The sequence below is a fragment of the Tachyglossus aculeatus genome (genome assembly GCF_015852505.1).
Source record: "Tachyglossus aculeatus isolate mTacAcu1 chromosome 12 unlocalized genomic scaffold, mTacAcu1.pri SUPER_6_unloc_1, whole genome shotgun sequence".
Classification (NCBI taxonomy): Eukaryota; Metazoa; Chordata; class Mammalia; order Monotremata; family Tachyglossidae; genus Tachyglossus; species Tachyglossus aculeatus.
Genome location: NW_024044828.1, coordinates 20,964,841 through 20,988,271, shown reverse-complemented (window position 1 = coordinate 20,988,271; position 23,431 = coordinate 20,964,841). Strand labels below are relative to the sequence as shown.

General features: G+C 52.9%; 1 protein-coding gene across 1 annotated transcript in view; it reads right to left on the bottom strand.

Moving 5' to 3' along the window:
* FSIP1 (fibrous sheath interacting protein 1) overlaps positions 1 to 23,431 on the bottom strand; it is a 100,275-nt gene that overhangs the window by 28,942 nt on the left and 47,902 nt on the right. The window lies entirely within an intron of this gene.

The window sequence follows — 23,431 nt, the reverse complement described above, 5'->3', positions numbered from 1 at the left end:
CTGGGTGGAGAGGAGTGGCTCCTGCTCGCTGGCCAGGCTGGTGAGGAACCTGGGGTGTCTACTATGGACTGGCCATCAGGAGAGGTGGAGGAGCCTCAGACTTAAGCTTCACATCTCCGAGACCCAACGCAGAAGGGCTGATTCTAAAGCCGGTGGCTGGCACGGCCTGCCTCCCACTCTCATCCCTGCCCACCGTGTGCCCGCTGGGGCCCAGAGTGCACTGAGACAACAGGCAGGCAGGGGTAGAGCAAAGAGACCCAGGAGAAGTCAAAAACAGGGATGTGATATAAAGTGTCCCTGATTTGAGGCACAGGGTAAGTGCTTACATACAAAAATAATAACAGCAATAATACGCAGCAGCTAAGAGGGGCATACGAAGCCTCCGCAATGAACGTTAGGATAAGGTAAGCTGGCCAAAGAAGGGGATAATGGGAAGAGAGAAAGCGGTTGGATATTAGTTCACTCTGTCAGGGACAAAGGGGACGTCAAACTCCTGCTCTCTCATACGCAGGTGGTTTGCCTGTTGTTTGCTTGCAGAAATTAGCATGTCTGGTCCTAAGGGCTAAAAATGGCTAAGAGGAGCTATGAGGGAAACAGATTTTTAGGAAAACTTGGCTAGATGGTTTTCCCTACGGCCTTTCAGCACAAAACAGAGAGGTCGGCCAAGTTTCGGTCCTCGGCAAGGTTGCAAAATAGTCACCGGTAAACCGATTGGCTTCCGTCTCTGAGCTGCTCCATGGAGGCCAACCTTGAAACCCTCCCCTTTCCCCTCCCGTCATCCTTGCTGGAATCAGGCTCACCCTCGCGGACCACAGCCCCTTGCCCCCTCCCCATCCTGCCTAACTCGGCTTGAGGGGGGAATCTGAAGCCCAGGGACAATTCAAGGAACGACCTCCGCACCTCAGGGGACACAGCCATGGGGAAAGGAACTTCTCGAGGAGCCTGAGGCCCAAACACGGCATCCTCGATGGCATCCAGCAAAGGCCTGACCCATCTGAAAGGGATTCCCCATAGGCATGCCAGCGTCTCCGCGGGCTCGCCTGTACTCACACAAAGATGCCTCTCGAGACATTCTTCATTTGCCATCAACAGTGGATTGCAGGGAGGCTGGAGCTGCGAGCCCCAATCCAGGCTGGGTGGGCCCTGACCTGCTGGGTGGTCTCTGACAGGTCACTTCACTGGCAGCTTGGAGGTAGGAGGACTCAGGGGGCTGACATGTGGGTGCTCACCATTTGCACAGCAGGTAGGTCGCTTCCAGCCCAAGGGCCAGAGGGTCTCTCCAAGATGGGTCCTCATTCGAGTGCTCTGCACACAGTAAGCGCTCAATAAATATGATTGATGATGATGAGTGAGGCAGGGAGTGTTTCACAGCTCGGGTCTGCCGAGGGTCTCAGGACCCCCCTGGGCTTGCCCTGCCCAGCTGGGCATGGAGGGAGGAAATATTCAGGACTAGAGTCCAAGCCTCTCCAGTCTACCAGCACCTCCACAGTCCCTCAGCCTCCCCAAACCCCCAACTCCCCACAATTCAGGAAGCCCCGGCCAAATTCACCGAGGGCTCAGGGAAAGCTCAGTGGCTCAGAAATCTGCGCTCACTCACTTGATTTAGCCCAAAACTTGGGGCAGTGATTTTTTTTCTTTCTTTTAAAATGGTATTTGTTAAGTGCTTACTATGTGTCAGACACTGTTCTAAGCGCTAGGGTAGGTACAAGTTAATCGGGTCAGATATAGTCCCTGTCCTGCATGGGGCTCACAAGTTAAAGTGCCATCTTGAGGAGGCTTCAAAGGAGAAAGAACGCATGGTCCACCCTGGTCACACCATCTTGAGGACGTTTCAGAGGAGAAAGAGCACATGCTCCATCCTCATTCTGAAAAGCGACCCTTTTCCCTCCCCTAAGACAGCCAGGGAAAAGTCCTGCTTCCCACTCTTAATAATAACGGCATTTATTAAGCGCTTACTACGTGCAAAGCACTGTTCTAAGCGCTGGGGGGGGATACAAGGTGATCAGGTTGTCCCACGAGGGGCTCACAGTCTTAATCCCCATTTGACAGATGAGGTAACTGAGGCACAGAGAAGTGAAGGGACTTGCCCAAAGTCACACAGCTGACAATTGGCAGAGGCAGGATTTGAACTCATGACCTCTGACTCCAAAGCCCACGCTCTTTCCACTGAGCCAGGCTGCTTCTGCTCTTCCCACTCTCAGTCCAAGTTCTTCCAGTCAGTCATTCAACTGTATTTATTGAGCACTAACTATGTGCAGAACCCTATACTAAGCACTTGGGAGAGTACAATAAAACAATAAACAACACATTCCCTGCCCACAACAAGCTTACAGTCTAAAGGGCAAGTCTGAGATGGCAAGTCTTGCTTTTAGGAGTCTCAGACGTCCCCACGGGACGCAGCAGAGCATCCAAGTCCCAATCCCCACTCCTGCTTGGGTTTGGGTGAGGCAGGGGGTCCTCTCCTTTCCCGAAGTCCTTCCTGCCCACCGCCACCCTTCCCCTGGTCCCCCGCCGGACCTGAACCTTTCCATCCACACCGCAGACCGGGAATCCGGACTATTTGGCCGGGATCGCTCTCCCCTCCTTTTTCTGAGCCCAGGGTCATTAGTGCTTATCAAACATTCTGGGGACAAGAAGAATTTCCTATCTCTTTGGGTCGGCCCGAGGGTTGGATCGGGTTTCGGCCGTGCTCTAAGCAAAGAGATAAAGGCAGCAATTGTGTCCAGTTTCTTTCTGAGCCAGAAACTGGGAAGCGGGAGGAATCCTGCCCGGGAATCGCCAGCGCCAGTGTGGGATAATAATAATAATGTTGGTATTTGTTAAGCACTTACTATGTGCAAAGCACTGTTCTAATTTCTGGGGTAGATACAAGGTAAATAGGTTGTCCTACGTGGGGCTCACAGTCTTAATCCCCATTTTCCAGATGAGGGAACTGAGGCCCAGAGAAGTGAAGTGACTTGCCCAAAGTCACACAGCTGACCATTGGAGGAGCCGGGATTTGAACCCATGATCTCTGACTCCAAAGCCCGGGCTCTTTCCACTGAGCCACGCTGCTTCTCGATGGGATGGCGGGGTGCTGGCATCCCAGGTTGCAGTCGGACACCGGGGCGACCCGAGTTGGGCCGGTGGAGGCTTTCCGGGGCGAGGAACGAGGGATCAGCATCACGCGCTTAGTACAGTGCCCTGCACACAGCGCTCAATAAATACGATAGAATGAATGAATTAATAATGCTTATGTTTCTATAATTCTATTTACTCTGATTATATTGATGCCTGTCTACTTGTTTTGTTTTGTTGTCTGTCTCCCTCTTCTAGACTGTGAGCCCGTTGTTGGGAAGGGATTGTCTCTATATCTGTTGCCGAATTGTACTTTCCAAGCGCTTAGTACAGTGCCCTGCACACAGTCAGCGCTCAATAAATACGGTAAAATGAATGAATGAACTTGTTGGGGTGGGGGCGTTTTCTCTCTCGGATGGATCAGTGCCGGGGGGGAAGGTAGTAAGACGAGGAAGGGGCATTGGAGGGGCATGAAATGGAGGCCCGTACCAACGTGCAGGGAGCCAACTCTCCATGGCACTGACTTCCCCACAGCTCCCGCCAAACCTCTGGTCTTTCCAACCGGGAAACCATGTTCTCGAAAGGCTACAGGCTCTCTGAGAGGCGCTTGATGGGACGCTAGAGTCAAACACAGGGAGGAGACGCCTAGGCCACGGGCTGCTGGGGCAGGGAGTGAGGGAGGGGTGGGGGGAAGAGTAACAGTATTTACTGAACACCCCCTGGTTGTGGGGCACTGTACTAAGAGCTTGGGAAAATACCTGAGATGTGCTACGTTTCCTGCCCATAAGGAGCGTCCCCTCTAATGGGGGAAAACAATCAATCAATCATTCAATCATTTACTGAGAACTTACTGTGTGCAGAGCACTGTTTTAAGCGCCGGGGAGAGTGCAATACAACAATAAAACAGAGTTGGCGGACACATTCCCTGCCTACAATGAGCTATGGTCTAGAGGGCTGCAGTTTAGAGACAGTCATAAGAAGAGTTACCAAGTAATCCCAGTAGGTAAATAATTCTATAAAATAATATCATCATCAATCGTATTTATTGAGCACTTACTGTGTGCAGAGCACTGTACTAAGCGCTTGGGAAGTACAAGTTGGCAACATATAGAGACAGTCCCTACCCAACAGTGGGCTCACAGTCTAAAAGGGGGAGACAGAGAACAAAACCAAACATACTAACAAATAATAACATAATAATAACACATTATTATGTTATTATTACATATTATTATATCACATATTATTAACATAATAATAACGATAATGATGGTATTTGTTAAGCACTTACTATGTGCCAAGCAAAATAAAGACCCAAATGTTTGGGAGTGGTGGGCGGGGGGCAGGGTGCGATAATAAGTGACTGCATAAGGGCCAGAGATGGATAATAATAATAATAATGGTATTTGTTAAGTGCTTACTATGTTTCAAGTACTAGTCTAAGTGCTGGGTTGCTTACAAGCAAATTGAGTCCCTGTCCCACATGCGATTCACAGTCTTAATCCCCATTTGACAGAGGAGGTAACTGAGGCACAGAGAAGTGAAGGGCCTTGCCCAAGGTCACACAGCGGGCAAGTGGTGGAGGCCAAATTACAACCCATGTCCTTCTGACTCCCAGATAAATGCTCCATCCACTAGGCCATGCTGCTTCCCGTGGATGGTGGGCTTGTAGGACTTGGGGAGCCGGAAACTTATTGGGGAAGGTTTGTTGTGGAAGGAGGGAATTCAGGATGGCACAGAATGTGGGGAGGGCTGTGGTCTGTCGGATCTGAGAAGGAAGCTCCAGGACAGGGGACGGCGTGGGTGGGAGAGGTGAGAACGAGGTATGGGAAGAAGATGAGTTGCCGGTAGTGTTGGCAACTGTGATGGGAAAGCGAGGAGGAGAAGAGGAAGAAGCAGTGTGGCTCAGTGGAAAAGAGCCCGGGCTTTGGAGTCAGAGGTCATGGGTTCAAATCCCAGCTCTGTCAATTGTCAGCTGTGTGACTTTGGGCAAGTCACTTCACTTCTCTGGGCCTCAGTTCCCTCATCTGTAAAATGGGGATGAAGACTGTGAGCCCCCCGTGGGACAACCTGATCACCTTGTAACCTCCCCAGTGCTTAGAACAGTGCTTTGCACACAGTAAGCGCTTAATAAATGCCATTATTATTATTATTATTAAGAAGGGCCAGGGGGAGGGGAGATTCCATGATCACTCCAAGGTGGTGTGGCCAGACAGGTCCATCAACGCCAGGCGAGGCACCGAATCCAACCGGGCCTAACTCCCATGGCCAAGCACGAGGCCCTGGGAAGCGGGCTTTGGAAAGCGCTTCTAGTTGGCCAAGGAAGTCAGACTGGAGACAGTCATTTGGGAATGTTGCCAGGCTGGTGAGCGGGCTCCCTGGAAGAGCCCTCTCAAAGGCAGGAACCAAGGAGCAGAGTCAGCACAGCTCCAAAGCCCGCCGGCCGGCCCCAAGATGGCTACGATCGTGCCCCGGCCTGCCCTACAAAACCCTCTCGCCGAGTAAACACGCAGGGTGGAAGGTTTGGGTTTTAATTAACTGCAAGTTAAAACACCTCGGGGTGACTCCCCTTGAACTTTCCCAGAACTCGCCTCAGCTGCCGAGACGGGAGACGCTGCGGTTTTCCAGGCGGGGAAGTCACAGAGATACACGGGTCTGCTTCTTCCCCGGAGGTCACTCGGCCAGGGTGGTGGCAGAGAGAGGAGCAGCGGGAGCTTGAAGGTGGATGGGGAACCCAGAGACCCCCTGCACAACTGAGATGGCAGGCAATGGCTACTCTTTGACCGAGACTCTGAAGAGAGAATGATAATGCCAGAAAAAGCCTTCATTTCCTTTCCTTCTGCATTCCTGAGATTCCCGAGAGATGGCTCAGATTCGCAGGGTGGAAAATGGTGCTGAGGAGAATTCACTGATCTGCTCGACTGTCAAAGAGTCGTAGGCCCAGATCATCATCATCATCATCAATCGTATTTATTGAGCGCTTACTATGTGCAGAGCACTGTACTAAGCGCTTGGGTAGTACAAATTGGCAACATATAGAGACAGTCCCTACCCAACAGTGGGCTCACAGTCTAAAAGGGGGAGACAGAGAACAAAACCAAACATACTAACAAAATAAAATGAATAGAATAGATATGTACAGGTAAAATAAATAGAGTAATAAATATGTACAAACATATATACAGGTGCTGTGGGGAAGGGAAGGAGGCAAGATGGGGGAGGGAGAGGGGGACGAGGGGGAGAGGAAGGAAGGGGCTCAGTCTGGGAAGGCCTCCTGGAGGAGGTGAGCTCTCAGTAGGGCCTTGAAGGGAGGAAGAGAGCTAGATGCCCACTCCAAGGGGCCGGTGGCCCCAACGGTCATGCGGATAGACTCCCGGCCTGTCTCTGACAAGACCAGAGAGTTTTCAACCAGGGCTGGAAAGACACAAATGGAGGGTCTCTGGCCTGTTTCCTCTTTGAAACCCGTCTCCTCCCGGCACCCCTGCCACAGACAAAATTCCCGAGGCCGTTTCCATCTCCAGGTTCACGGTAAAGTACCGTGGCCCCTCGGCTCAAACGCCAACGGGCCCTGAACCAGCTCAGGGAGAATCTCCCCCCGAATGCCACAGGGAGCCAGCAGTCTGACCTGGATTTACTAAGGGGCCCCAGCAATCCATTCATTCATTCATTCAATCGTATTTATTGAGCACTTACTGTGTGCAGAGCACTGTACTAAGCGCTTGGGAAGTCCAAGTTGGCAACATATAGAGACGGTCCCTACCCAAAAGCGGGGTCACGGTCTAGAAGGCTCACAGTCTAGAAGAGAAGAGAAGAGAAGAGAGGAGAGAGCTAGACTGGGCTTCCCTGACACTTTCTTTCTCCTGGTCAGCTCCTCATTCATTCATTCATTCAATCGTATTTATTGAGCGCTTACTGTGTGCAGAGCACTGTACTAAGCGCTTGGGAAGTCCAAGTTGGCAACATACAGAGACGGTCCCTACCCAACAGCGGGCTCACAGTCTAGAAGGCTCACAGTCTAGAAGAGAAGAGAAGAGAGTCTAATCCAGAAGAGAGGAGAGAGCTAGACTGGGCTTCCCTGATGCTTTCTTTCTTCTGGTCAGCTCCTCACCACATAGGATCTCAGAAAGAGAAGGAATAAGTAAAGAATTTTCCTGCACCTCTCCCCAACTGGCCTGCGGCTGGCTCTGGGATGAGTCATGGGGGCAGGGGTAGCCCCCGGGCCAGTTTCTGCCCTGCCTTCTTGGGATGAAGAAATCTTGCCACCGCTCTGAGGCCCCAGGTGATGAACTGTTGGTCCCTGGGGGCCAGATCAGGAGGAAGTCCCCAAAGCCCTGGTCAGGACCGGGGAACGCAGAGGCTCTTTATGGAGGCTCTCAGTGGAGGCCCTGGTTGGTGTCCAATCTACTGCCAGTCAGTGGCTGGGGTGAGTTAGCACCGTGCTGTGGTCCAAGCCATGGAGCAGAGATTGAGGCGAGGCCCCTGCACATAGCCGGACCTTGCTTGAGGTTGGGTGTGCGCAGCAAGGCATAAAGAGAGGTAACTCACACTCTCATTCCTCCGAAGGGAAAGCGATGAGGGCCATCATCGAAAGGAGAGGCTGAGGCCACCCAGAAGCTGTGGAGGGTGCCTCCTGGCTACAGACTTTGGGCTCCTGGAAGTCCAAAGTCGTGTCTAAAATCCTTCAGCATCCCATGAGCCATCAAGTTCCCCGGTCAGACCCACCCTGGGCCTCTCAAGGAAATGAGCTGGAGGAGAAGGGAGGTGGGTGGTCGGGCTCCCTGGAAGAGCCCTCTGAGGAGCAGGAGCCAAGCCCTATGGTTGGCACTGAGGTTGACTACCTCAGCAAGTGGGATCTTCCCCAGTTTGAGCTGACAGGTCCCCAAGGGGCCAGCGGGGAAAAGCAAGGACAAGTGGTTCCCTGAGCAATCAGGCTCTTGTTCCAAGAATCCCAAGGTTAAACAGGGCTAGCGGTTGTCCTAGAAGAGCCTGCTCTGCGTAGAGCTGAAGCCGGTTGCCCTGGAGGACTGAGATGGGCCCCACTAAAGCAAAGACCCTAGACAACTGGTGGGCATGGAGGAGGTGACGGGCACAGGATGGACAAGATCAGTGGGTGACCGGGCAGTGCTGTATGCCGTGTTCAGGACCCCTGATCCCACCAATCCAGACACAAAACTGCCCAAAGCCTCAGTCCTCCGAGGGGACACCCCAGGCCTAACGGCCATTCTGCCCACACTGCTGCCCCACAGCTAAGCATGCATTTTGATGGTGTGTGGCCCATGGATGCCCTCTTTTGGCCCCAGCCCTGGGAGGAAAAGCCAACAGAGAACAGAAAAGATGGCAGCTCTAAGGCTGGGTCACCGACCCCTTCCCTGGTGGATGGACCTGGGGAACCGAGGCTGGGGACCGAGTGTGGCCGGGGGTCCCCGAGGCCGAGTTCCAGATATGCTGGCTCACCAGGAGGCCTGGAGCCCCCACCTTCCCTCCCTTCCCCTCTGTGTCCCCTCTGCATCATCCCTCCACCTGCCCCGTCACCAGCCAGGCGTGCCCACTCTGCCCTTTCCCCCTCCTGAACCCAGCCTCGGTGCCCCCTCGGCTGGCTCTGCCCCTCCCGGAGGGAGGCCCAGTGAGCAGTCTCTGTGTTCAGAAGAGGCCTGAGCTTGGTGGGGGTCAGGCGAGGGGCTCCGGGGCCTGCGGGAAGTCAACCGAGAACCCGCTGGGGGAGTCGGCGGAGGAGATGCAGACGAGACGAGATGCGCCGGCCAGGAAAGGCAATGGAGAAAACAGAAGCGGGCATTCCACGGAGGCGGACGGAGCCTGGGAGCAGACCTGTCCAGCGTCCGGCCCCGCTCGGGACCGTGTGCTGGCATGAGACGCCAGCCAGAGGGTACAGTCTGTTCCCTGTCAGTTTGGCTTCTGGAAACTCCTGGATCCCAAACGGGGGCTGGACATGACCGAAGCTGAGCCTGCGCCACCCCAATGAGGGAGGGGTCTGAGAGAGGCACGTGAGTGTGCACACACACAGACACACACACACACACACACACACACACACACACACACACACACACACACACATGTGCACAATTCACCAGGAGAGGTGGAGTTTCAAAAAGCAGCCCCTGCTCAGAGCTTGGTAGAGGCAGAACAGCCTAGTGTCTGGGAGACAGGAGGCCCGGGTCCCTGCCTGAGCTCTGCCCCTGACCTGGGGCAAGTCACCCAACCTCTCTGGGCCTTGGTTTCCTCCTCTGTGAAATGGGGAGAAGATCCCATTCTTCCTCAGCTCCCACTCCATTGTGCATCGCCATGACTCGCTCCTTCGCTCTTCCTCTCCTCCCCGCCCCACAGCACTTCATCATCATCATCAATCGTATTTATTGAGCGCTTACTATGTGCAGAGCACTGCACTAAGCGCTTGGGAAGTACAAATTGGCAACATATAGAGACAGTCCCTACCCAACAGTGGGCTCACAGTCTAAAAGGGGGAGACAGCACTTACGTATATATGTATATATCTATAGTTCTATTTATTCATAGTGATGCCTGTTTCCTTGTATTGATGTTTGTTTTCCCCCCAGCTAGACTGGGAGCCCGTTGCGGGCAGGGATTTTCTCTCTTTATTGTTGTATTGTACTTTCCAAGGGCTTAGTACAGTGCTCTGCACACAGTAAACGCTCAATAAATATGATTGAATGAATGAATCCATCCCTGCTCTTCCTCTCTTTTAGATCCGTCAGCCCCAGGGGAGAAAGGGGCTCTGTTGGATCTGATCGTCTTGTATCTACCCCAAGGCTCAGCACAGTGCTTGGTGACAAGTAAATGCTTAATCCATATCATACTGACGTCACAGAGGTCATACTTCAGAGTAGCTAAGGGAAGAAATGACAATTAAAATGTACCCGAGCCAGACTATCCTTCAATTCGACTGCCAACCTGGATCCTGCCTCCACCCCCTGACCTGTTGGTGGAGGTGTACGATGCAGGTAATAATAATAATCATAATAATAATGGCATTTTTTAAGTGCTTACTATATGCAAAGCACTGTTCTAAGCGCTGAGGAGGATACAAGGTGATCAGATTATTCCCACGTGGGGCTCACAGTCTTCATCTCTATTTTACAGATGGGGTAGCTGAGGCACAGAGAAGTTAAGTAACTTGCCCAAAGTCACACAGCTGACAGTTGGCAGAGCCGGGATTTGAAACCATGACCGCTGACTTCAAAGCCCGGGCTCTTTCCACTTAGCCACGCTGTGACTGAGCTGGGGACTTGACAGGGAGGGGACAGAACTCCTCCCCATTACCCCGGGCACAGTGTAGGAGGGATGCCATCCACCATCCAGAACCCAACATAGGTGGGTACCCATCATTGGTGGGTACCACTGGGGGAGCACTGCCAGGGGAGCACTGCGCGGGCAGGAGGAGAGCGAAACTCGGCGGCCTCAATCCTGGCGGTTCGGACTGAGCCCCAGCGGGAGGAGGCCACTCTCATCGGCGCTGTTCAGCACGAGCTGGGGAAAAGCTGCAGAGTGAACGCTAGTGAAGTGCAAAGGCGACGCTTCGGCCCTGCTGGACGCCACGCGGGCTCAACGTGACTGCGGCCCGAGGTTCCATGTGGGAAAGTCAACCGCTCCTCCCCCAGCGGCCCCCTGCAGCCCTTCATTCATTCATTCATTCATTCAATCGGATTTATTGAGCGCTTACTGCGTGCAGAGCACTGTACTAAGCTCTTGGGAAGCACTTCACTCCAGCTGGATTAACCTGGCTGCAGGGGGAATGGGGAGAGGGCGTCCCGGGGGCTCCAGGGGCCTGGCCGCGGAAGTCTGGGCCCTCACCGAGCAGGAAGGCTGCCGCCGCCGCTCCTGCCATGTGGGAGGGAGAGAGGGAGGACAGAGATTCCCTTTTCTAAGTAGAATTCCAGACATTCCGTCTGTTTCCCATAAAACGGTCAGTTTGGAAGGGAGCCAGCACAGCATCCTGCCCGCAGAAGGAAGCCTGGAAAGGCCCTACCCCTGAGCGGGTCCACATCCTTGCTCGGCCACCGACACCCCCCCCCATGCCGGACCCTCACACCAACCTTATCTCGGTCCTGTAGTACAGTGCTCTGCACACAGTAAGCGCTCAATAAATATGATTGATGATGATGACCCCGCTGGAAGCCATCCAGGGGGTGGGGTGAAAGAGGGGAGGGACTGAGAGCCATAGGAGGAGGAGGAGGTGACCCCTGGTCTGCTGCAGACTCAAGGAATGGACCTCGAACCCAGGGAACTGATTGCCTTGATTTTCAGAGTTCCCTTGACCAGAGGGGGCATGGGAGATTCAATCATTCATTCATTCAATCGTATTTATTGAGCGCTTACAGTGGGCAGAGCACTGTACTAAGCGCTTGGAAGGTACAAGTTGGCAACATCTAGAGACGGTCCCTACCCAACAGCAGGCTCACAGTCTAGAAGGGGGAGACAGAGAACAAAACAAAGCATATTAACAAAATGAAATAAATGGAATAGTAAATATGTAGAAGAGATAGGAGATAGGACGGGGAGGGTCGGTCAGGGCACCGTCAGCCCCAGGCTCTACTCCAGGCCTGCCTCCCATTGCCTCTCCTGAACTCAGCTCACACCTACAACCCCAGGCTTTAAGGGATAGTTTCAGAAATTTAGGAAAGCAGCGTGGCTCAGTGGAAAGAGCTCGGGCTTTGGAGTCAGAGGTCACGGGTTCGAATCCCAGCTCCTCCACATGTCTGCTGTGTGACCTTGGGCAAGTCACTTAACTTCTCTGCGCCTCAGTTACCTCATCTGTAAAATGGGGATTAAGACTGTGAGCCCCACGTGGGACAACCTCATCACCTTGCATCCCCCCCCAGCGCTTAGAACAGTGCTTTGCACATAGTAAGCGCTTAACAAATGCCATTATTATTATTATTATTATTATTATTATTATTATTATTCAGACCTCGGGGAAATGGCGAATGGAGGAAGATTGCAGAGTATCAGAAAGGGGTTTCGCCTCCTTTCCTGCTGGCTCTTTCTACTCTGAGCTGTCGTAGCTGTTGAGAAGCGACCAGTAAGCCCCTTGGACAACCGACAGTTCTCCTCTCTAAGTTCCACATCGCCTGATGGCATGCTGAAGGAATCATTCAAGATTCCTCTATCGCATTTTCCCTAGCTCCTTGTGTTCTTCCCGGCTCTAGGCCAGGAAATCTTGCTGCGGTGATCCAAATGAGCATATTCTGGGGACTTCAGATAACAGCGGCGAGGCCATTTTATCCCATTTCAGCGACGCAAGAGTCGCCTGATTTTTAAGAGACCCTTTAGAAAAGAGTCAACTCGAAGCGGAGTTTGGGCAGCCAAAATTTACTCCAAAAAGGTGGCTTTGGAGGACTATTGAGAACCTGGAATCGAGTCTGAGAGGAAAAGGGAGGAGCCTGCCATCTCTGTGATGTCATCCCCACACCACATCAATGGGAACGAGGACCTGCATTTAAAACGGATCGAGAATCTGCTGCCCCGTCAGTGAAATGGGAACCGGTCAATTGTGCTCGGTGGGATAAGAGGCATCAAAGCAAAGGTTCTCTGAGAGGTGCCTCACCCACTCCCAACCCGGAGCCTGAAGAAAGGAGGTCAGGAGCAGCGTGACCTAATGGAAAGAGCACAGGAGTCGGAAGGACCTGGATTCTAATCCCAGCTCCGTCGCTTCTCGGCTGTGAGACCTTGGGCAAGTCACTTTTCATCCATTCAGTCATTCCTTCATCCAATCGTACTTACTGAGTGCTTACTGTGTACAAAACACTATACTAAGCGATTGGGAGAGTATACACGTCCACTACCTCACTTCTCTGGGCCTCAGTTTTTTCATTTGGCCTCATTTCCTCAATCATGGGGATCAAGACTGAACTCTATGTGGGACAATGGACTGTGTCCAACCCAATTATCCTGTTTCTACCCCAGCATTCAGTATAGAGCTTAACAAATACCATTATTATTATTATTTGAGGCACTTACTGTGTACAGGGCACTGTACAGAGTGCATGGGAGAGAAAAACACAATATAACAGACACATTCCCTGCCCACAACAAGCTTACAGTCTAGAGGAGAGTGGAACCTGGTGCCAACGCCACCATCCCAGTGCCGCCCCGAGCCTGGGGTGTGGTTCTCTCACACAGGTGGATGACTGAAAGACTGGGCACCAGCGACATGGCCGCCTGGGCCTCAGCTGGTCCTCTCCTTTGTGGAGCATTCGGAGCTCAGCCGTCTTCCCGCTGCTCAGAGCTCATCATGCCCGCTGCCCTACTCCCAAACCGTGCTGCTCCCAGGGCCCAAGGGGGTGGTCGGGCCAGCAGCGCTCTGCGGACCGCCCAATCGTGTCCCCTGCCGACCGGCCGACCGAGGAGCTACTGGCGCGGATTCGGTTTCCACTGTTTTGCTCCATGTTGAGTCACTGACCGGCTGACCAGATTTCCTCTCCGGGGGACGGACGTGCTCACTGAGCTGGGAGGTGCACGCTCACTGCTTTTCAGGCATTTTCTATTAACTGGAGCAGCGCGGGGGGTAAGTGGACGGGGGAGGGCGGACATAGGGGCGGGGAGGGATGTTCACTGACCTCTCCTAAGGCCCCTGGGCCTGGCCCCCTCTGTGGGGAAAAACACCTGGTGGAATTCTTCCCCTCCTCCCACATTCCGAGGGTGCCACAGCTCACCCCAGAGAAAGTCCTTGGGGACAAATCCGTAGGCTACAGTGGCCTGGCCCGGCTCTGCCCAAGCTTTTCAGCACTCAAACCCCACTGTCAAGGTGGCCACAGTGGCCAGAGGCCCAGTGCAGGGCCAATAAATGGCATTTATTGAGCGTTTTACTATGTGCAGAGAGCACTGTTCTAAGAGCTTGGGAGAGAATCAACAGACATATTCCCTGCCCCTAATGAACTTCCAGTCTAGAGGGCTAACAGCAAGCCTGTGGCAGCTGCAAGATCTCTGGACCACCTCTGGTCAAGAGATTAACCCTTGAGGGCTATTTCTGAGCTCAGGGAACGGGCTTTCTCTCACTCTCATGGCAACCTAGGAGGGATGAGGGGGCATGGAGGATACGTGAGGGCAGGATGGGCAGAGTGGAAGGAGGGCAGAGGGAATCCCTTACCTTGACTCCGGGAGTCTGTCCCTATTGGGATTCCCTCCCCGCACTCCCCTCCCCAGCACCGAACTCTGCAGGCAAGCGAACCCAGATGAGATGGAGCATGGCCCCTCCCTCGGCCGCTGGATTTGCCAGCCCACGCCTGGCCTTTGGGTCCCATAGGCACGGGCTTCCCCCGGCGGCAGCTGCCCCAGAAGCTTACTAAAAAAAAATATGGTTGCAGCAGCAGCAGCTGCAAAGACAGTGTCCTCAGAGTTTAGAGGCTGTGGTGGGATTCCCTGGAAACTGAAGGGGGGTCCCGGCAAAGGACGGGTTGTCCCCCTGCCCTTGGGCCAATCCAGCAACCAACGTCCTTAGCCCACTGAACGCTTCACAGATGGGTGCTTTGACTCCCGCTGCATGGAGCACAACCAGAAGCACAGCGGGCCCTCTGGGGAGCCCCAGCCCCCTGAGAGTCAGATGCTGCCGCGGACACCATTTGCATTTAGTTCCCCAAAGACGCGCCCCGCAAAGCCTCAGCCGGAGTGAGTTGGAGCTGTTCCCGGCACGCGAGGATCCGGCGGGCCAAGGAAGTGACAGAGGCGGGTCAGACAGGGCCGCATCGGTAGGTGACATGGCTCGTTGTCATCCCAGCAACCCCCACGGCGGCACATCAGCCCGAGGTCTGAATCCACTCATTCACGGCCTGTGAGTGACGGAGGTGCCGGAGGCTTCGCGCCCAGATTACTTTCTGAGCCTCGGGAAGGAAATCCCTTTGACTCCTGATCCGAGTCCGGAGGAGCGGCGGCAGTTTGCACATGTGGGAAAACAATCCGTGATGAATGGGCCGATTCTTCCCTGGGCCCGGGCGGTGCTCTGGGCCCGGGCTCTGCCGTGGGCTCCCTGGGGCGGGCTCCCTGTGGCCACGGCCTCAGGCTTTTCCCTCTCCCCAGTGGACTAGAAATGGGCTTCTGTTCTTCCTTTCCAGGAGCCCTCGAGGCAGTTTGCTTACAAGTGGCCGGTCCAGTCTGCAGTTTCCGGATATTGTCGGTACCGGGCCACAGGAGCGACCGACTCCCCCCGGATTTGGAAACCTGACGTTCCCGGAACAACTACGGCCTGGAACATCGTGCTAAGGACTGATGTGGTCCCCGAGACCCCGGCCCGATACCTCAGTCTGAAGCCTGATCAGGGGCCACGCGATTCGGCGCGTTAGCCCATTGAAAAGCAGCGTGGCCTAGTGGAAAGAGCCCCAGTCTGGAAGTCAGAAGGACCTGTGTTCTAATCCTGACTCCACCACTTATCTGCTGTATGACCTGGAACAGGTCACCTCACTTCTCTGTACGTCAGTTATCTCATCTTTCAAATGGAGATTAAAGCTGTGAGTCCCATGTGGGACAGTACAGTACAGTCAGTGTACTGTGCTCTGCACACAGTAAGCGCACAATAAATACGATTGAATGAATGAATGAATGAATGAGTGAATGTGGGACATGGGCTGAGGCCAATCTGATTATCTTGAGTCTACCCCAGCATTCAGTACAGTGCCTGGTACATAGTAAACGTTTAACAAATACCATAAAAAAACCCCAAAAATGAGCAACTCAGAAGCCCTCAGCCACATGACCAACAAACATTCCATTTCCCCTGTCCCCCAGCCCCGTACTAAAAAGAACGACAATAGTTGTGCTTTGCACACAGTAAGTGCTTAATAAATGCCATTATTATTATTAACTGGGGTATTTGGTAAGCACCTAGTACGTGTCAACCACTGAACTAAGTGCTGCGTCGAAGTAAATACAACCCAGGCTGAGACTAAGGGGGAAGGAGCATGGATAGTTCACGCAATGAAAAGTGCTTTTTTACTCTGGGAAATGTGACTTCCATATGGACTGAATGTGGCTGTCAAGTCTAAGTGCTTAGTACAGTGCTCTGCACACAGTAAACTCTCCTTAAATACGACTGACTGAATGAATGTCTAGTCCAAGAAGGCGTCACTGATGGTCCAATTTCCTCATGCGTGAAGGAGCCACTGAAACAGTCATTTCAGGACACCCAGTCCTGACAGTGCACACACACGCACACCCGCACAAACACCGTCCTCCATTGTGTTGACACGCTTCTTGTTCTCAGTGCCTGGCACTGTTTCTGCTCGTGCCTCCTCAACTCACGGTCCTTACGAGGCTTCTGCTCGAAGGCCAGACTGAGCCCCTTCCTTCCTCTCCCCCTCATCCCCCTCTCCATCCCCCCCATCTTACCTCCTTCCCTTCCCCACAGCACCTGTACATATGTATATATGGTTGTACATATTTATTACTCTATTTATTTATTTATTTTGCTTGTACATATCTATCCTATTTATTTTATTTTGTTGGTATGTTTGGTTTTGTTCTCTGTCTCCCCCTTTTAGACTGTGAGCCCACTGTTGGGTAGGGACTGTCTCTATGTGTTGCCAATTTGTACTTCCCAAGTGCTTAGTACAGTGCTCTGCACATAGTAAGCGCTCAATAAATACGATTGATTGATTGATTGATTGATTGATTGAAGGCGGCCGCTCTTTCCTCCACCACAGTGTGCCAGGCGGGTCTACCCACGGCAACTGATCCTCAGTAGTCAGCTGGGGCGAAGCATTGTCTGGGACTGTATTTACACGTTCCCTCTTCCCTCCTGACTTCCAGCGCTCCCCACTCCAGCTGACCCTTCAGGAATCCAGCCATTTCCCGATCTCCTCGCAGCGGTGAGCAGAGTTTCATCGCTAGGAGCGTTACCCAAGTGCTCCGCAAGCACAGACTATTTTCGGGCCAACTTACTGGAGTGCCTCCTTCCCCACTTCCTTGGAACAAGCATCCTTTATCCATTTTCCATCAGCTGGAGGTGGAGGGGGTGCATAGCGCAATTACTCTGCCTTACTCACCTTCCAAATGAAACCCTAATTAGCCCCCTCTGAAGGGCCGTTCTGCCTCGTTTCCCCATCATCTGGGGCGCATTCCTCCTCTCTGCTCAAAAAGTAATTTTCCAAGCCTCTTGAGTTTGCTCTTAGTGATAATCCAGAAAACTGGCTTTCGGAGGGGAAAGACAAACATGCAAATCCCATCAGCCCCTCACCTTCTGAACACGCAAATGCTGAAAAACAGGAATTGGCGTTCCCCTTCCCCTTGGAAAAATAAACTTTGGGGAATATTTTGTTTAAATTACAGGAGAGATGCTATTTAAGCTATAGTCATAACGACCACTGTTTTGGAGTTGTGCAAAAATGCTCAAGGAAACAGACTCCCCTGTAAAGTCTCCAGGTGACCCCACCACCCTGGACTGATGACTACTGCTACCCTGAAAAACATGTTGGCTGTAATTCCACGGGACCAAGAGTTCTTCGTTGGACAATGCTGTTCATCCACACCGGATAACGGGGCAGGATGCCTGTCCATCGCATGGATAATCCAGTAGGCCCTAAGGATCTGGTGAGACACTATTTCTCTGTTACTCAAGAGGTGCTCAGCTCATATCCTGAGAACCTAAGATAACCCAACTCCCTCCGGACCTCGTGTCTAGAACAACGGGGTGTCTGGAGCCACGGAGGGACACCCAAGGCCCACTGCCTGTTGACCCAGGAAGATAAAGGAAAGGTCTCGGGTCTGAGCCGTCCTCTGTTCTTTGGCTCCAAGGTTCAATCCTGTTTATCCAACTGGCGGTGCCCTCTGTGAGGAGAGGACTGTACTCTGGGCAACTGGAGAGGAAAGAGTCAGTCCTGCCCTTGAGGAGTTTCCAGTCTAAGGGGGCTAGAGAGGGAGGGAGGCCAGGGCTGGGATGCCCGCAGTGTGCTAAATCGGCCCATGTCCGATCTACCTTCCGGAGGATGGGCCATTTCTGGGCCCGGTCCCTGACTGGTCCCATTGATGTGAAGAAGACGCTCCCCAAGATGGGTCAACACCACTGACCCTCTTCTCGCTGTCTGGACCCGCTCCTTCTGGTCCCAAACCTACACGACGGGCCCTTCGCTTCCTCTTTCCCCCACCCCCGCAACACCAAGCCAGATCCCGTCATTTGCTCCCCGCAGGTCATTTCCTTTACGGGTCCATGGATCTTCACTTGCAGGGGGATGTTTTTTAAATAGAGTGCATCGCTGAAATCATTATAGTCTGACATTTTGATGTGCTCATAAAAACACATTTTACCCCATCTATTTTCATTAAATGAAACGCGGCCTGCTGAAAACCAAGCCCACATATTTTCACCGAAATATGCTAGCTGGAAATACAAAACCCTACACATTTGCTTAACCACCGAGCGTGAGCCCAAGCCAAGAAATCAAACCCGTCGACCAGCCTGGCATGCTCAGAGGGACCTTTCCACGGCTGATAGTGGAAGTGAGCCCACTGGATGCCTAGGCTGGCCAGGGGGTGGGAGGCTGGGGGGGCCCCTTCCCTGCACCCCACCCTCACCCCCAGCACTCGACAGAGATTCCTGGGCCCCCTCGCTTGGCCGCTGGGGTCGGCCGACGTCCCCGGGCCGGCTCCACGATCCTCTGGAAGCTCGGTCCTTCTGGAACGTGGACTAAACAAATCCCAGTCATGACAGGAAAAACATTTACGTTGCTCCCCAGCGGGTTCCTGGTTGGCTTCCAGAATCCCAGCAGTGTGAAATCGTCTCCCGCCTGAAAAGCCTGGGTGTTTACAGAACAGCCACGGAGGGCCATGCATTCGTTTGCCTTTGATCGGGCGGAAGGCAGCCTCAAAGACATGCCGGGCGAATGTTTTTCCATCCCCCCCGCCGTCGGTCTGGGTTTTCCAGTGAGCAAATGTGTTTTCTAGCTGAACCCCACCGCCTCCCGATGGCTCCGGCCACAAACAGGGTCAGGAGCCCTGAGGGACAAGATGTACCCCCCTCCTCTGAGCCTCTGCTCTCGAATGCCTCTCACTAGAGCAACGGCTCTGGCAGTAACGGGATCCGGACTAGGGATGGAGGGCAGCAACTGCCCAGCCTAGAGGGCCGGCCGATGGGAGACGGGCACTGGGACCAGAGAAGGGACTGGTGCTCTGGAAGCATCTGAGGGGGTGGGCCTTGGGTGGAGAACCATGTCCAGCTGTGGCCATCCCTCCTGGGGTCAGACAAGGAAAAGCTGGGTTGAAACTTGAGGAGGAGGAAGAACAGCATGACGATTACTGTTGTTGTTTTTTCCCACCCGGCCTATTTTCTCCCGCAAAACGTGCTACCTGAACCTGGGGCTGGGGAGAGTTTGCCCCCACAAAAAAAATGGAGAGAACTCGCTCACCCTCCCTCTCAGACCTGGGAGCCCCTGGGCCCTCGGAGAAATGAGGTGCTGACCTTGGTGGGTCAATGCAACATCCCCTGGTCCCCGGCTTTGGTACCGGATTCTGACTGTGAGCCCACTGCTGGGTAGGGACTGTCTCTATATGTTGCCAATTTGTACTTCCCAAGCGCTTAGTACAGTGCTCTGCACACAGTAAGCGCTCAATAAATATGATTGATGATGATGATGATGATGACTGGGTCCCTTCGTTTCCGCCCTAGGGACCTGCTCATTTCAGCCATTAGGAAGGGTTGTGGCACCAGAGCTCACCCACACCGAACCCTTGGGCCGGACAGCTTCCACATGGCAAACTCGGGATGCCTAGGACTTCTTTATCCCTGCCCTGCCCACTGGAGTAGTCTCCAATTCCACCGGCTGCGGGTGTGGCTTGGCGAGAACTTGCTCCGGGCACAAAGAGGTCTGGGGAGGGTCCCCGTCCGGGCTGACGTCAAAGGGGACATAAAGGGGTGGAAGGCCCCTACCTGAGGACATGTTTTGGGGTGAGGGACGCCCATCCCTTCTTTGGGCTCCTTCTCCAGCCCAGGCCGCACCCTCCGCTCCTCTGCCGCTAATCTCCTCACCGTACCTCGTTCTCGCCTGTCCCGCCATCGACCCCCGGCCCACGTCATCCCCCGGGCCTGGAATGCCCTCCCTTTGCCCATCCGCCAAGCTAGCTCTCTTCCTCCCTTCAAGGCCCTACTAAGACCTCACCTCCTCCAGGAGGCCTTCCCAGACTGAGCCCCCTCCTTCCTCTCCCCCTCCTCCCCTTCACCTTACCTCCTTCCCTTCCCCACAGCACCTGTATAGATGTATATGTGTTTGTACGTATTTATTACTCTATTTATCTTCCTTGTAAATACCTATTCTATTTATTTTATTTTGTTAATATGTTTGGTTTTGGTCTCTGTCTCCCCCTTCTAGACTGTGAGCCCACTGTTGGGTAGGGACTGTCTCTATATGTTGCCAAATTGTACTTTCCAAGCGCTCAGTACAGTGCTCTGCACACAGTAAGCGCTCAATAAATACGATTAATTGATTGATTCCCCGCACGCTCCTTTAGGCGAAAGCCCAGTTTCCCACCTTGGTCCTCACTCGGTATTACTGAAACCACCACAAGGTGGCACTGCCCAGTGGAGTGGTGGAAAACCGATTATCCGAAACCCGAGCTATAATAATAAAATAATAATAATAATAATAATAATAATAGCATTTATTAAGCACCTACTATGTGCAAAGCACTGTTCTAAGCGCTGGGGAGGTTACACGGTGATCAGGTTGTCCCACAGGAGGCTCACAGTATTAATCCCCATTTTACAGTCAAGGTAACTGAGGCCCAGAGAAGTTAAGTGACTTGCCCAAAGTCACACAGCTGACAATTGGCGGAGCCGGAATTTGAACTCATGACCTCTGACTCCAAAGCCCAGGCTCACTCTAGACTGTGAGCCCACTGTTGGGTAGGGACTGTCTCTATATGTTGCCAACTTGTACTTCCCAAGTGCTTAGTACAGTGCTCTGCACACAGTAAGCGCTCAATAAATACGATTGAGTGAATGAATGTATGCAATTCTATTCATTTATAATGATGCTACTGATGCCTGTCTACTTGTTCTGATGGCTGACTCCCCACTTCTAGACTATGAGCCCGTTGTGGGCAAGGACTGTCTCTATTTGTTGCCAAGCGCTTAGTACAGTGCTCTGCACACAGTAAGCGCTCAATAAATATGATTGAATGAATGAATGAATGGAATTCTATTTATTTATAATGATGCTACTGATGCCTGTTTACTTGTTCTGATGGCTGTCTCCCCCCTTCTAGACTATGAGCCTGTTGTGGGCAAGGACTGTCTCTATTTGTTGCCAAGCGCTTAGTACAGTGCTCTGCACACAGTAAGCGCTCAGTAAATGCGATTGAATGAATGAAGGAATCAATCAATCAATCAAGGAAGTGTTAATCTCATGCCAAGCACTGGATTCAGGGCTTGGGAGAACCCGTAAACACTGGCCCGGACCCGGGCCTAGCCCACAGGGCCTAAGGGCCCAAGGAAGGAAAGTACAGACCCTTTCTGCCACTCAGAATCAATCAATCAATCGTATTTATTAAGTGCTTACTGTGTGCACGGCGCTGTACTAAGTGCTTGGGAGAGTACAATATAATAGAATTGGAAGGCAAGTTCCCTGCCCACAACCAATTCCAGTCTAGATTGGGATAGAGACTTAGTACAGTGTTCTGCACACAATAATCGCTCAATAAATACGATTGATTGATAGAGACATTACTATAAATTACGGCTCTGTCCATAGGTCTTATGGGGCTGTGGGAGGAGTGAATAAAGGGTGCAAATCCAAGTGCAAGGGGGAACACAGAGGAAGTGGGAGAAGAGGAAATGTGTTTTTAATAAGGGTTTGAAGGGGAGCGTGATGGTCTATTAGACACAAAGAGGGAGGACGCTGCTGGATGGTCAGGAACAATGATTCCTTCCCAAACTCCTCGGGATTCTTGGCTCACCTCCGGGACGAACGGACTCGGGCACGGCCCGGGGCCCGAAATGCAGGGTGCCAATCGGCCAGTTGAACCTGGCCACAAGCCGGCACGGCTCTGGGGTGCAGGTGGAGGGAGGCCGGCCCACGAATGAGTGAATGAATGAGAGTACAGTGCAACCATAACTGTACAACTTGACACCCGTCCACATGCTTTGTTTTGTTGTCTGTCTCCCCCTTCTAGACCGTAAGCCCACTGTTGGGTAGGGACCGTCTCTATATTTTGCCGACTTGGACTTCCCAAGCGCTTAGTCCAGTGCTCTGCATGCAGTAAGCGCTCAATAAATACGACTGAATGAATGAATGAACTGCAACTTCCTCACAGGGCTGAACGGCTCTAGTCATCATCATCATCATCAATCGTATTTATTGAGTGCTTACTATGTGCAGAGCACTGTACTAAGCGCTTGGGAAGTACAAATTGGCAACATATAGAGACAGTCCCTACCCAACAGTGGGCTCACAGTCTAAAAGGGGGAGACAGAGAACAAAACCAAACATACTAACAAAATAAAATAAATAGAATAGATATGTACAAATAAAATAAATAAATAAATAAATAGAGTAAAAAAATAAGCACAAACATATATACATATATACAGGTGCTGTGGGGAAGGGAAGGAGGTAAGATGGGGGGGATGGAGAGGGGGACGAGGGGGAGAGGAAGGAAGGGGCTCAGTCTGGGAAGGCCTCCTGGAGGAGGTGAGCTCTCAGCAGGGCCTTGAAGGGAGGAAGAGAGCTAGCTTGGCGGATGGGCAGAGGGAGGGCATTCCGGGCCCGGGGGATGACGTGGGCCGAGGGTCGATGGCGGGACAGGCGAGAGCGAGGTAGTCCACCCCCTTTCCCTTTCAGCCCCTCACCGTGCCAGTCCCGACCCCCCTGCTAATGCCCAGCCAGAGACAGGAACCCCATCTTATCTCCCACTCCGACCCCACCTCGGAAACAGCCCCATCCTCTCCCGGTTACCCCGGCCAAACTCCCGGGTGACGTCGTGTCCCGAAAGGAAGGGGTGGCGGCTTCTGATTCGGGGGCTCCTTACGATTCATTAAAGCCAGGACACATATAATTTCCTGTTAAAGAATGTACAGGCGGTGTAATTAGCGCCTCAGAATTAAGCCTGAGTGGATTAACTTAATTCCCGGAAGATTAATGTGGGCTGAGAGAATGATCCTTCTGTATGCCCGGCCTCTAAATCGCTTCAATTGACTCCTGATGGATTCCAGTTGGGCTGAAGGGGTAGGCTCCCTGAACAAGAGCCCCTCTGCACCCAGGCGGCCTGCATCGAGCCGGCCTTGCACCTGGGCCTCCTGGCTCTGCACATAGTAAGCGCTCAATAAATACGATTGATGATGACGAGACGGCCCCCGCCTCCGACTTTGCCCTCGGCCAGTGCGGCCGGAAGGGCCAGGCCCCACCGGGGCCACGCGGCT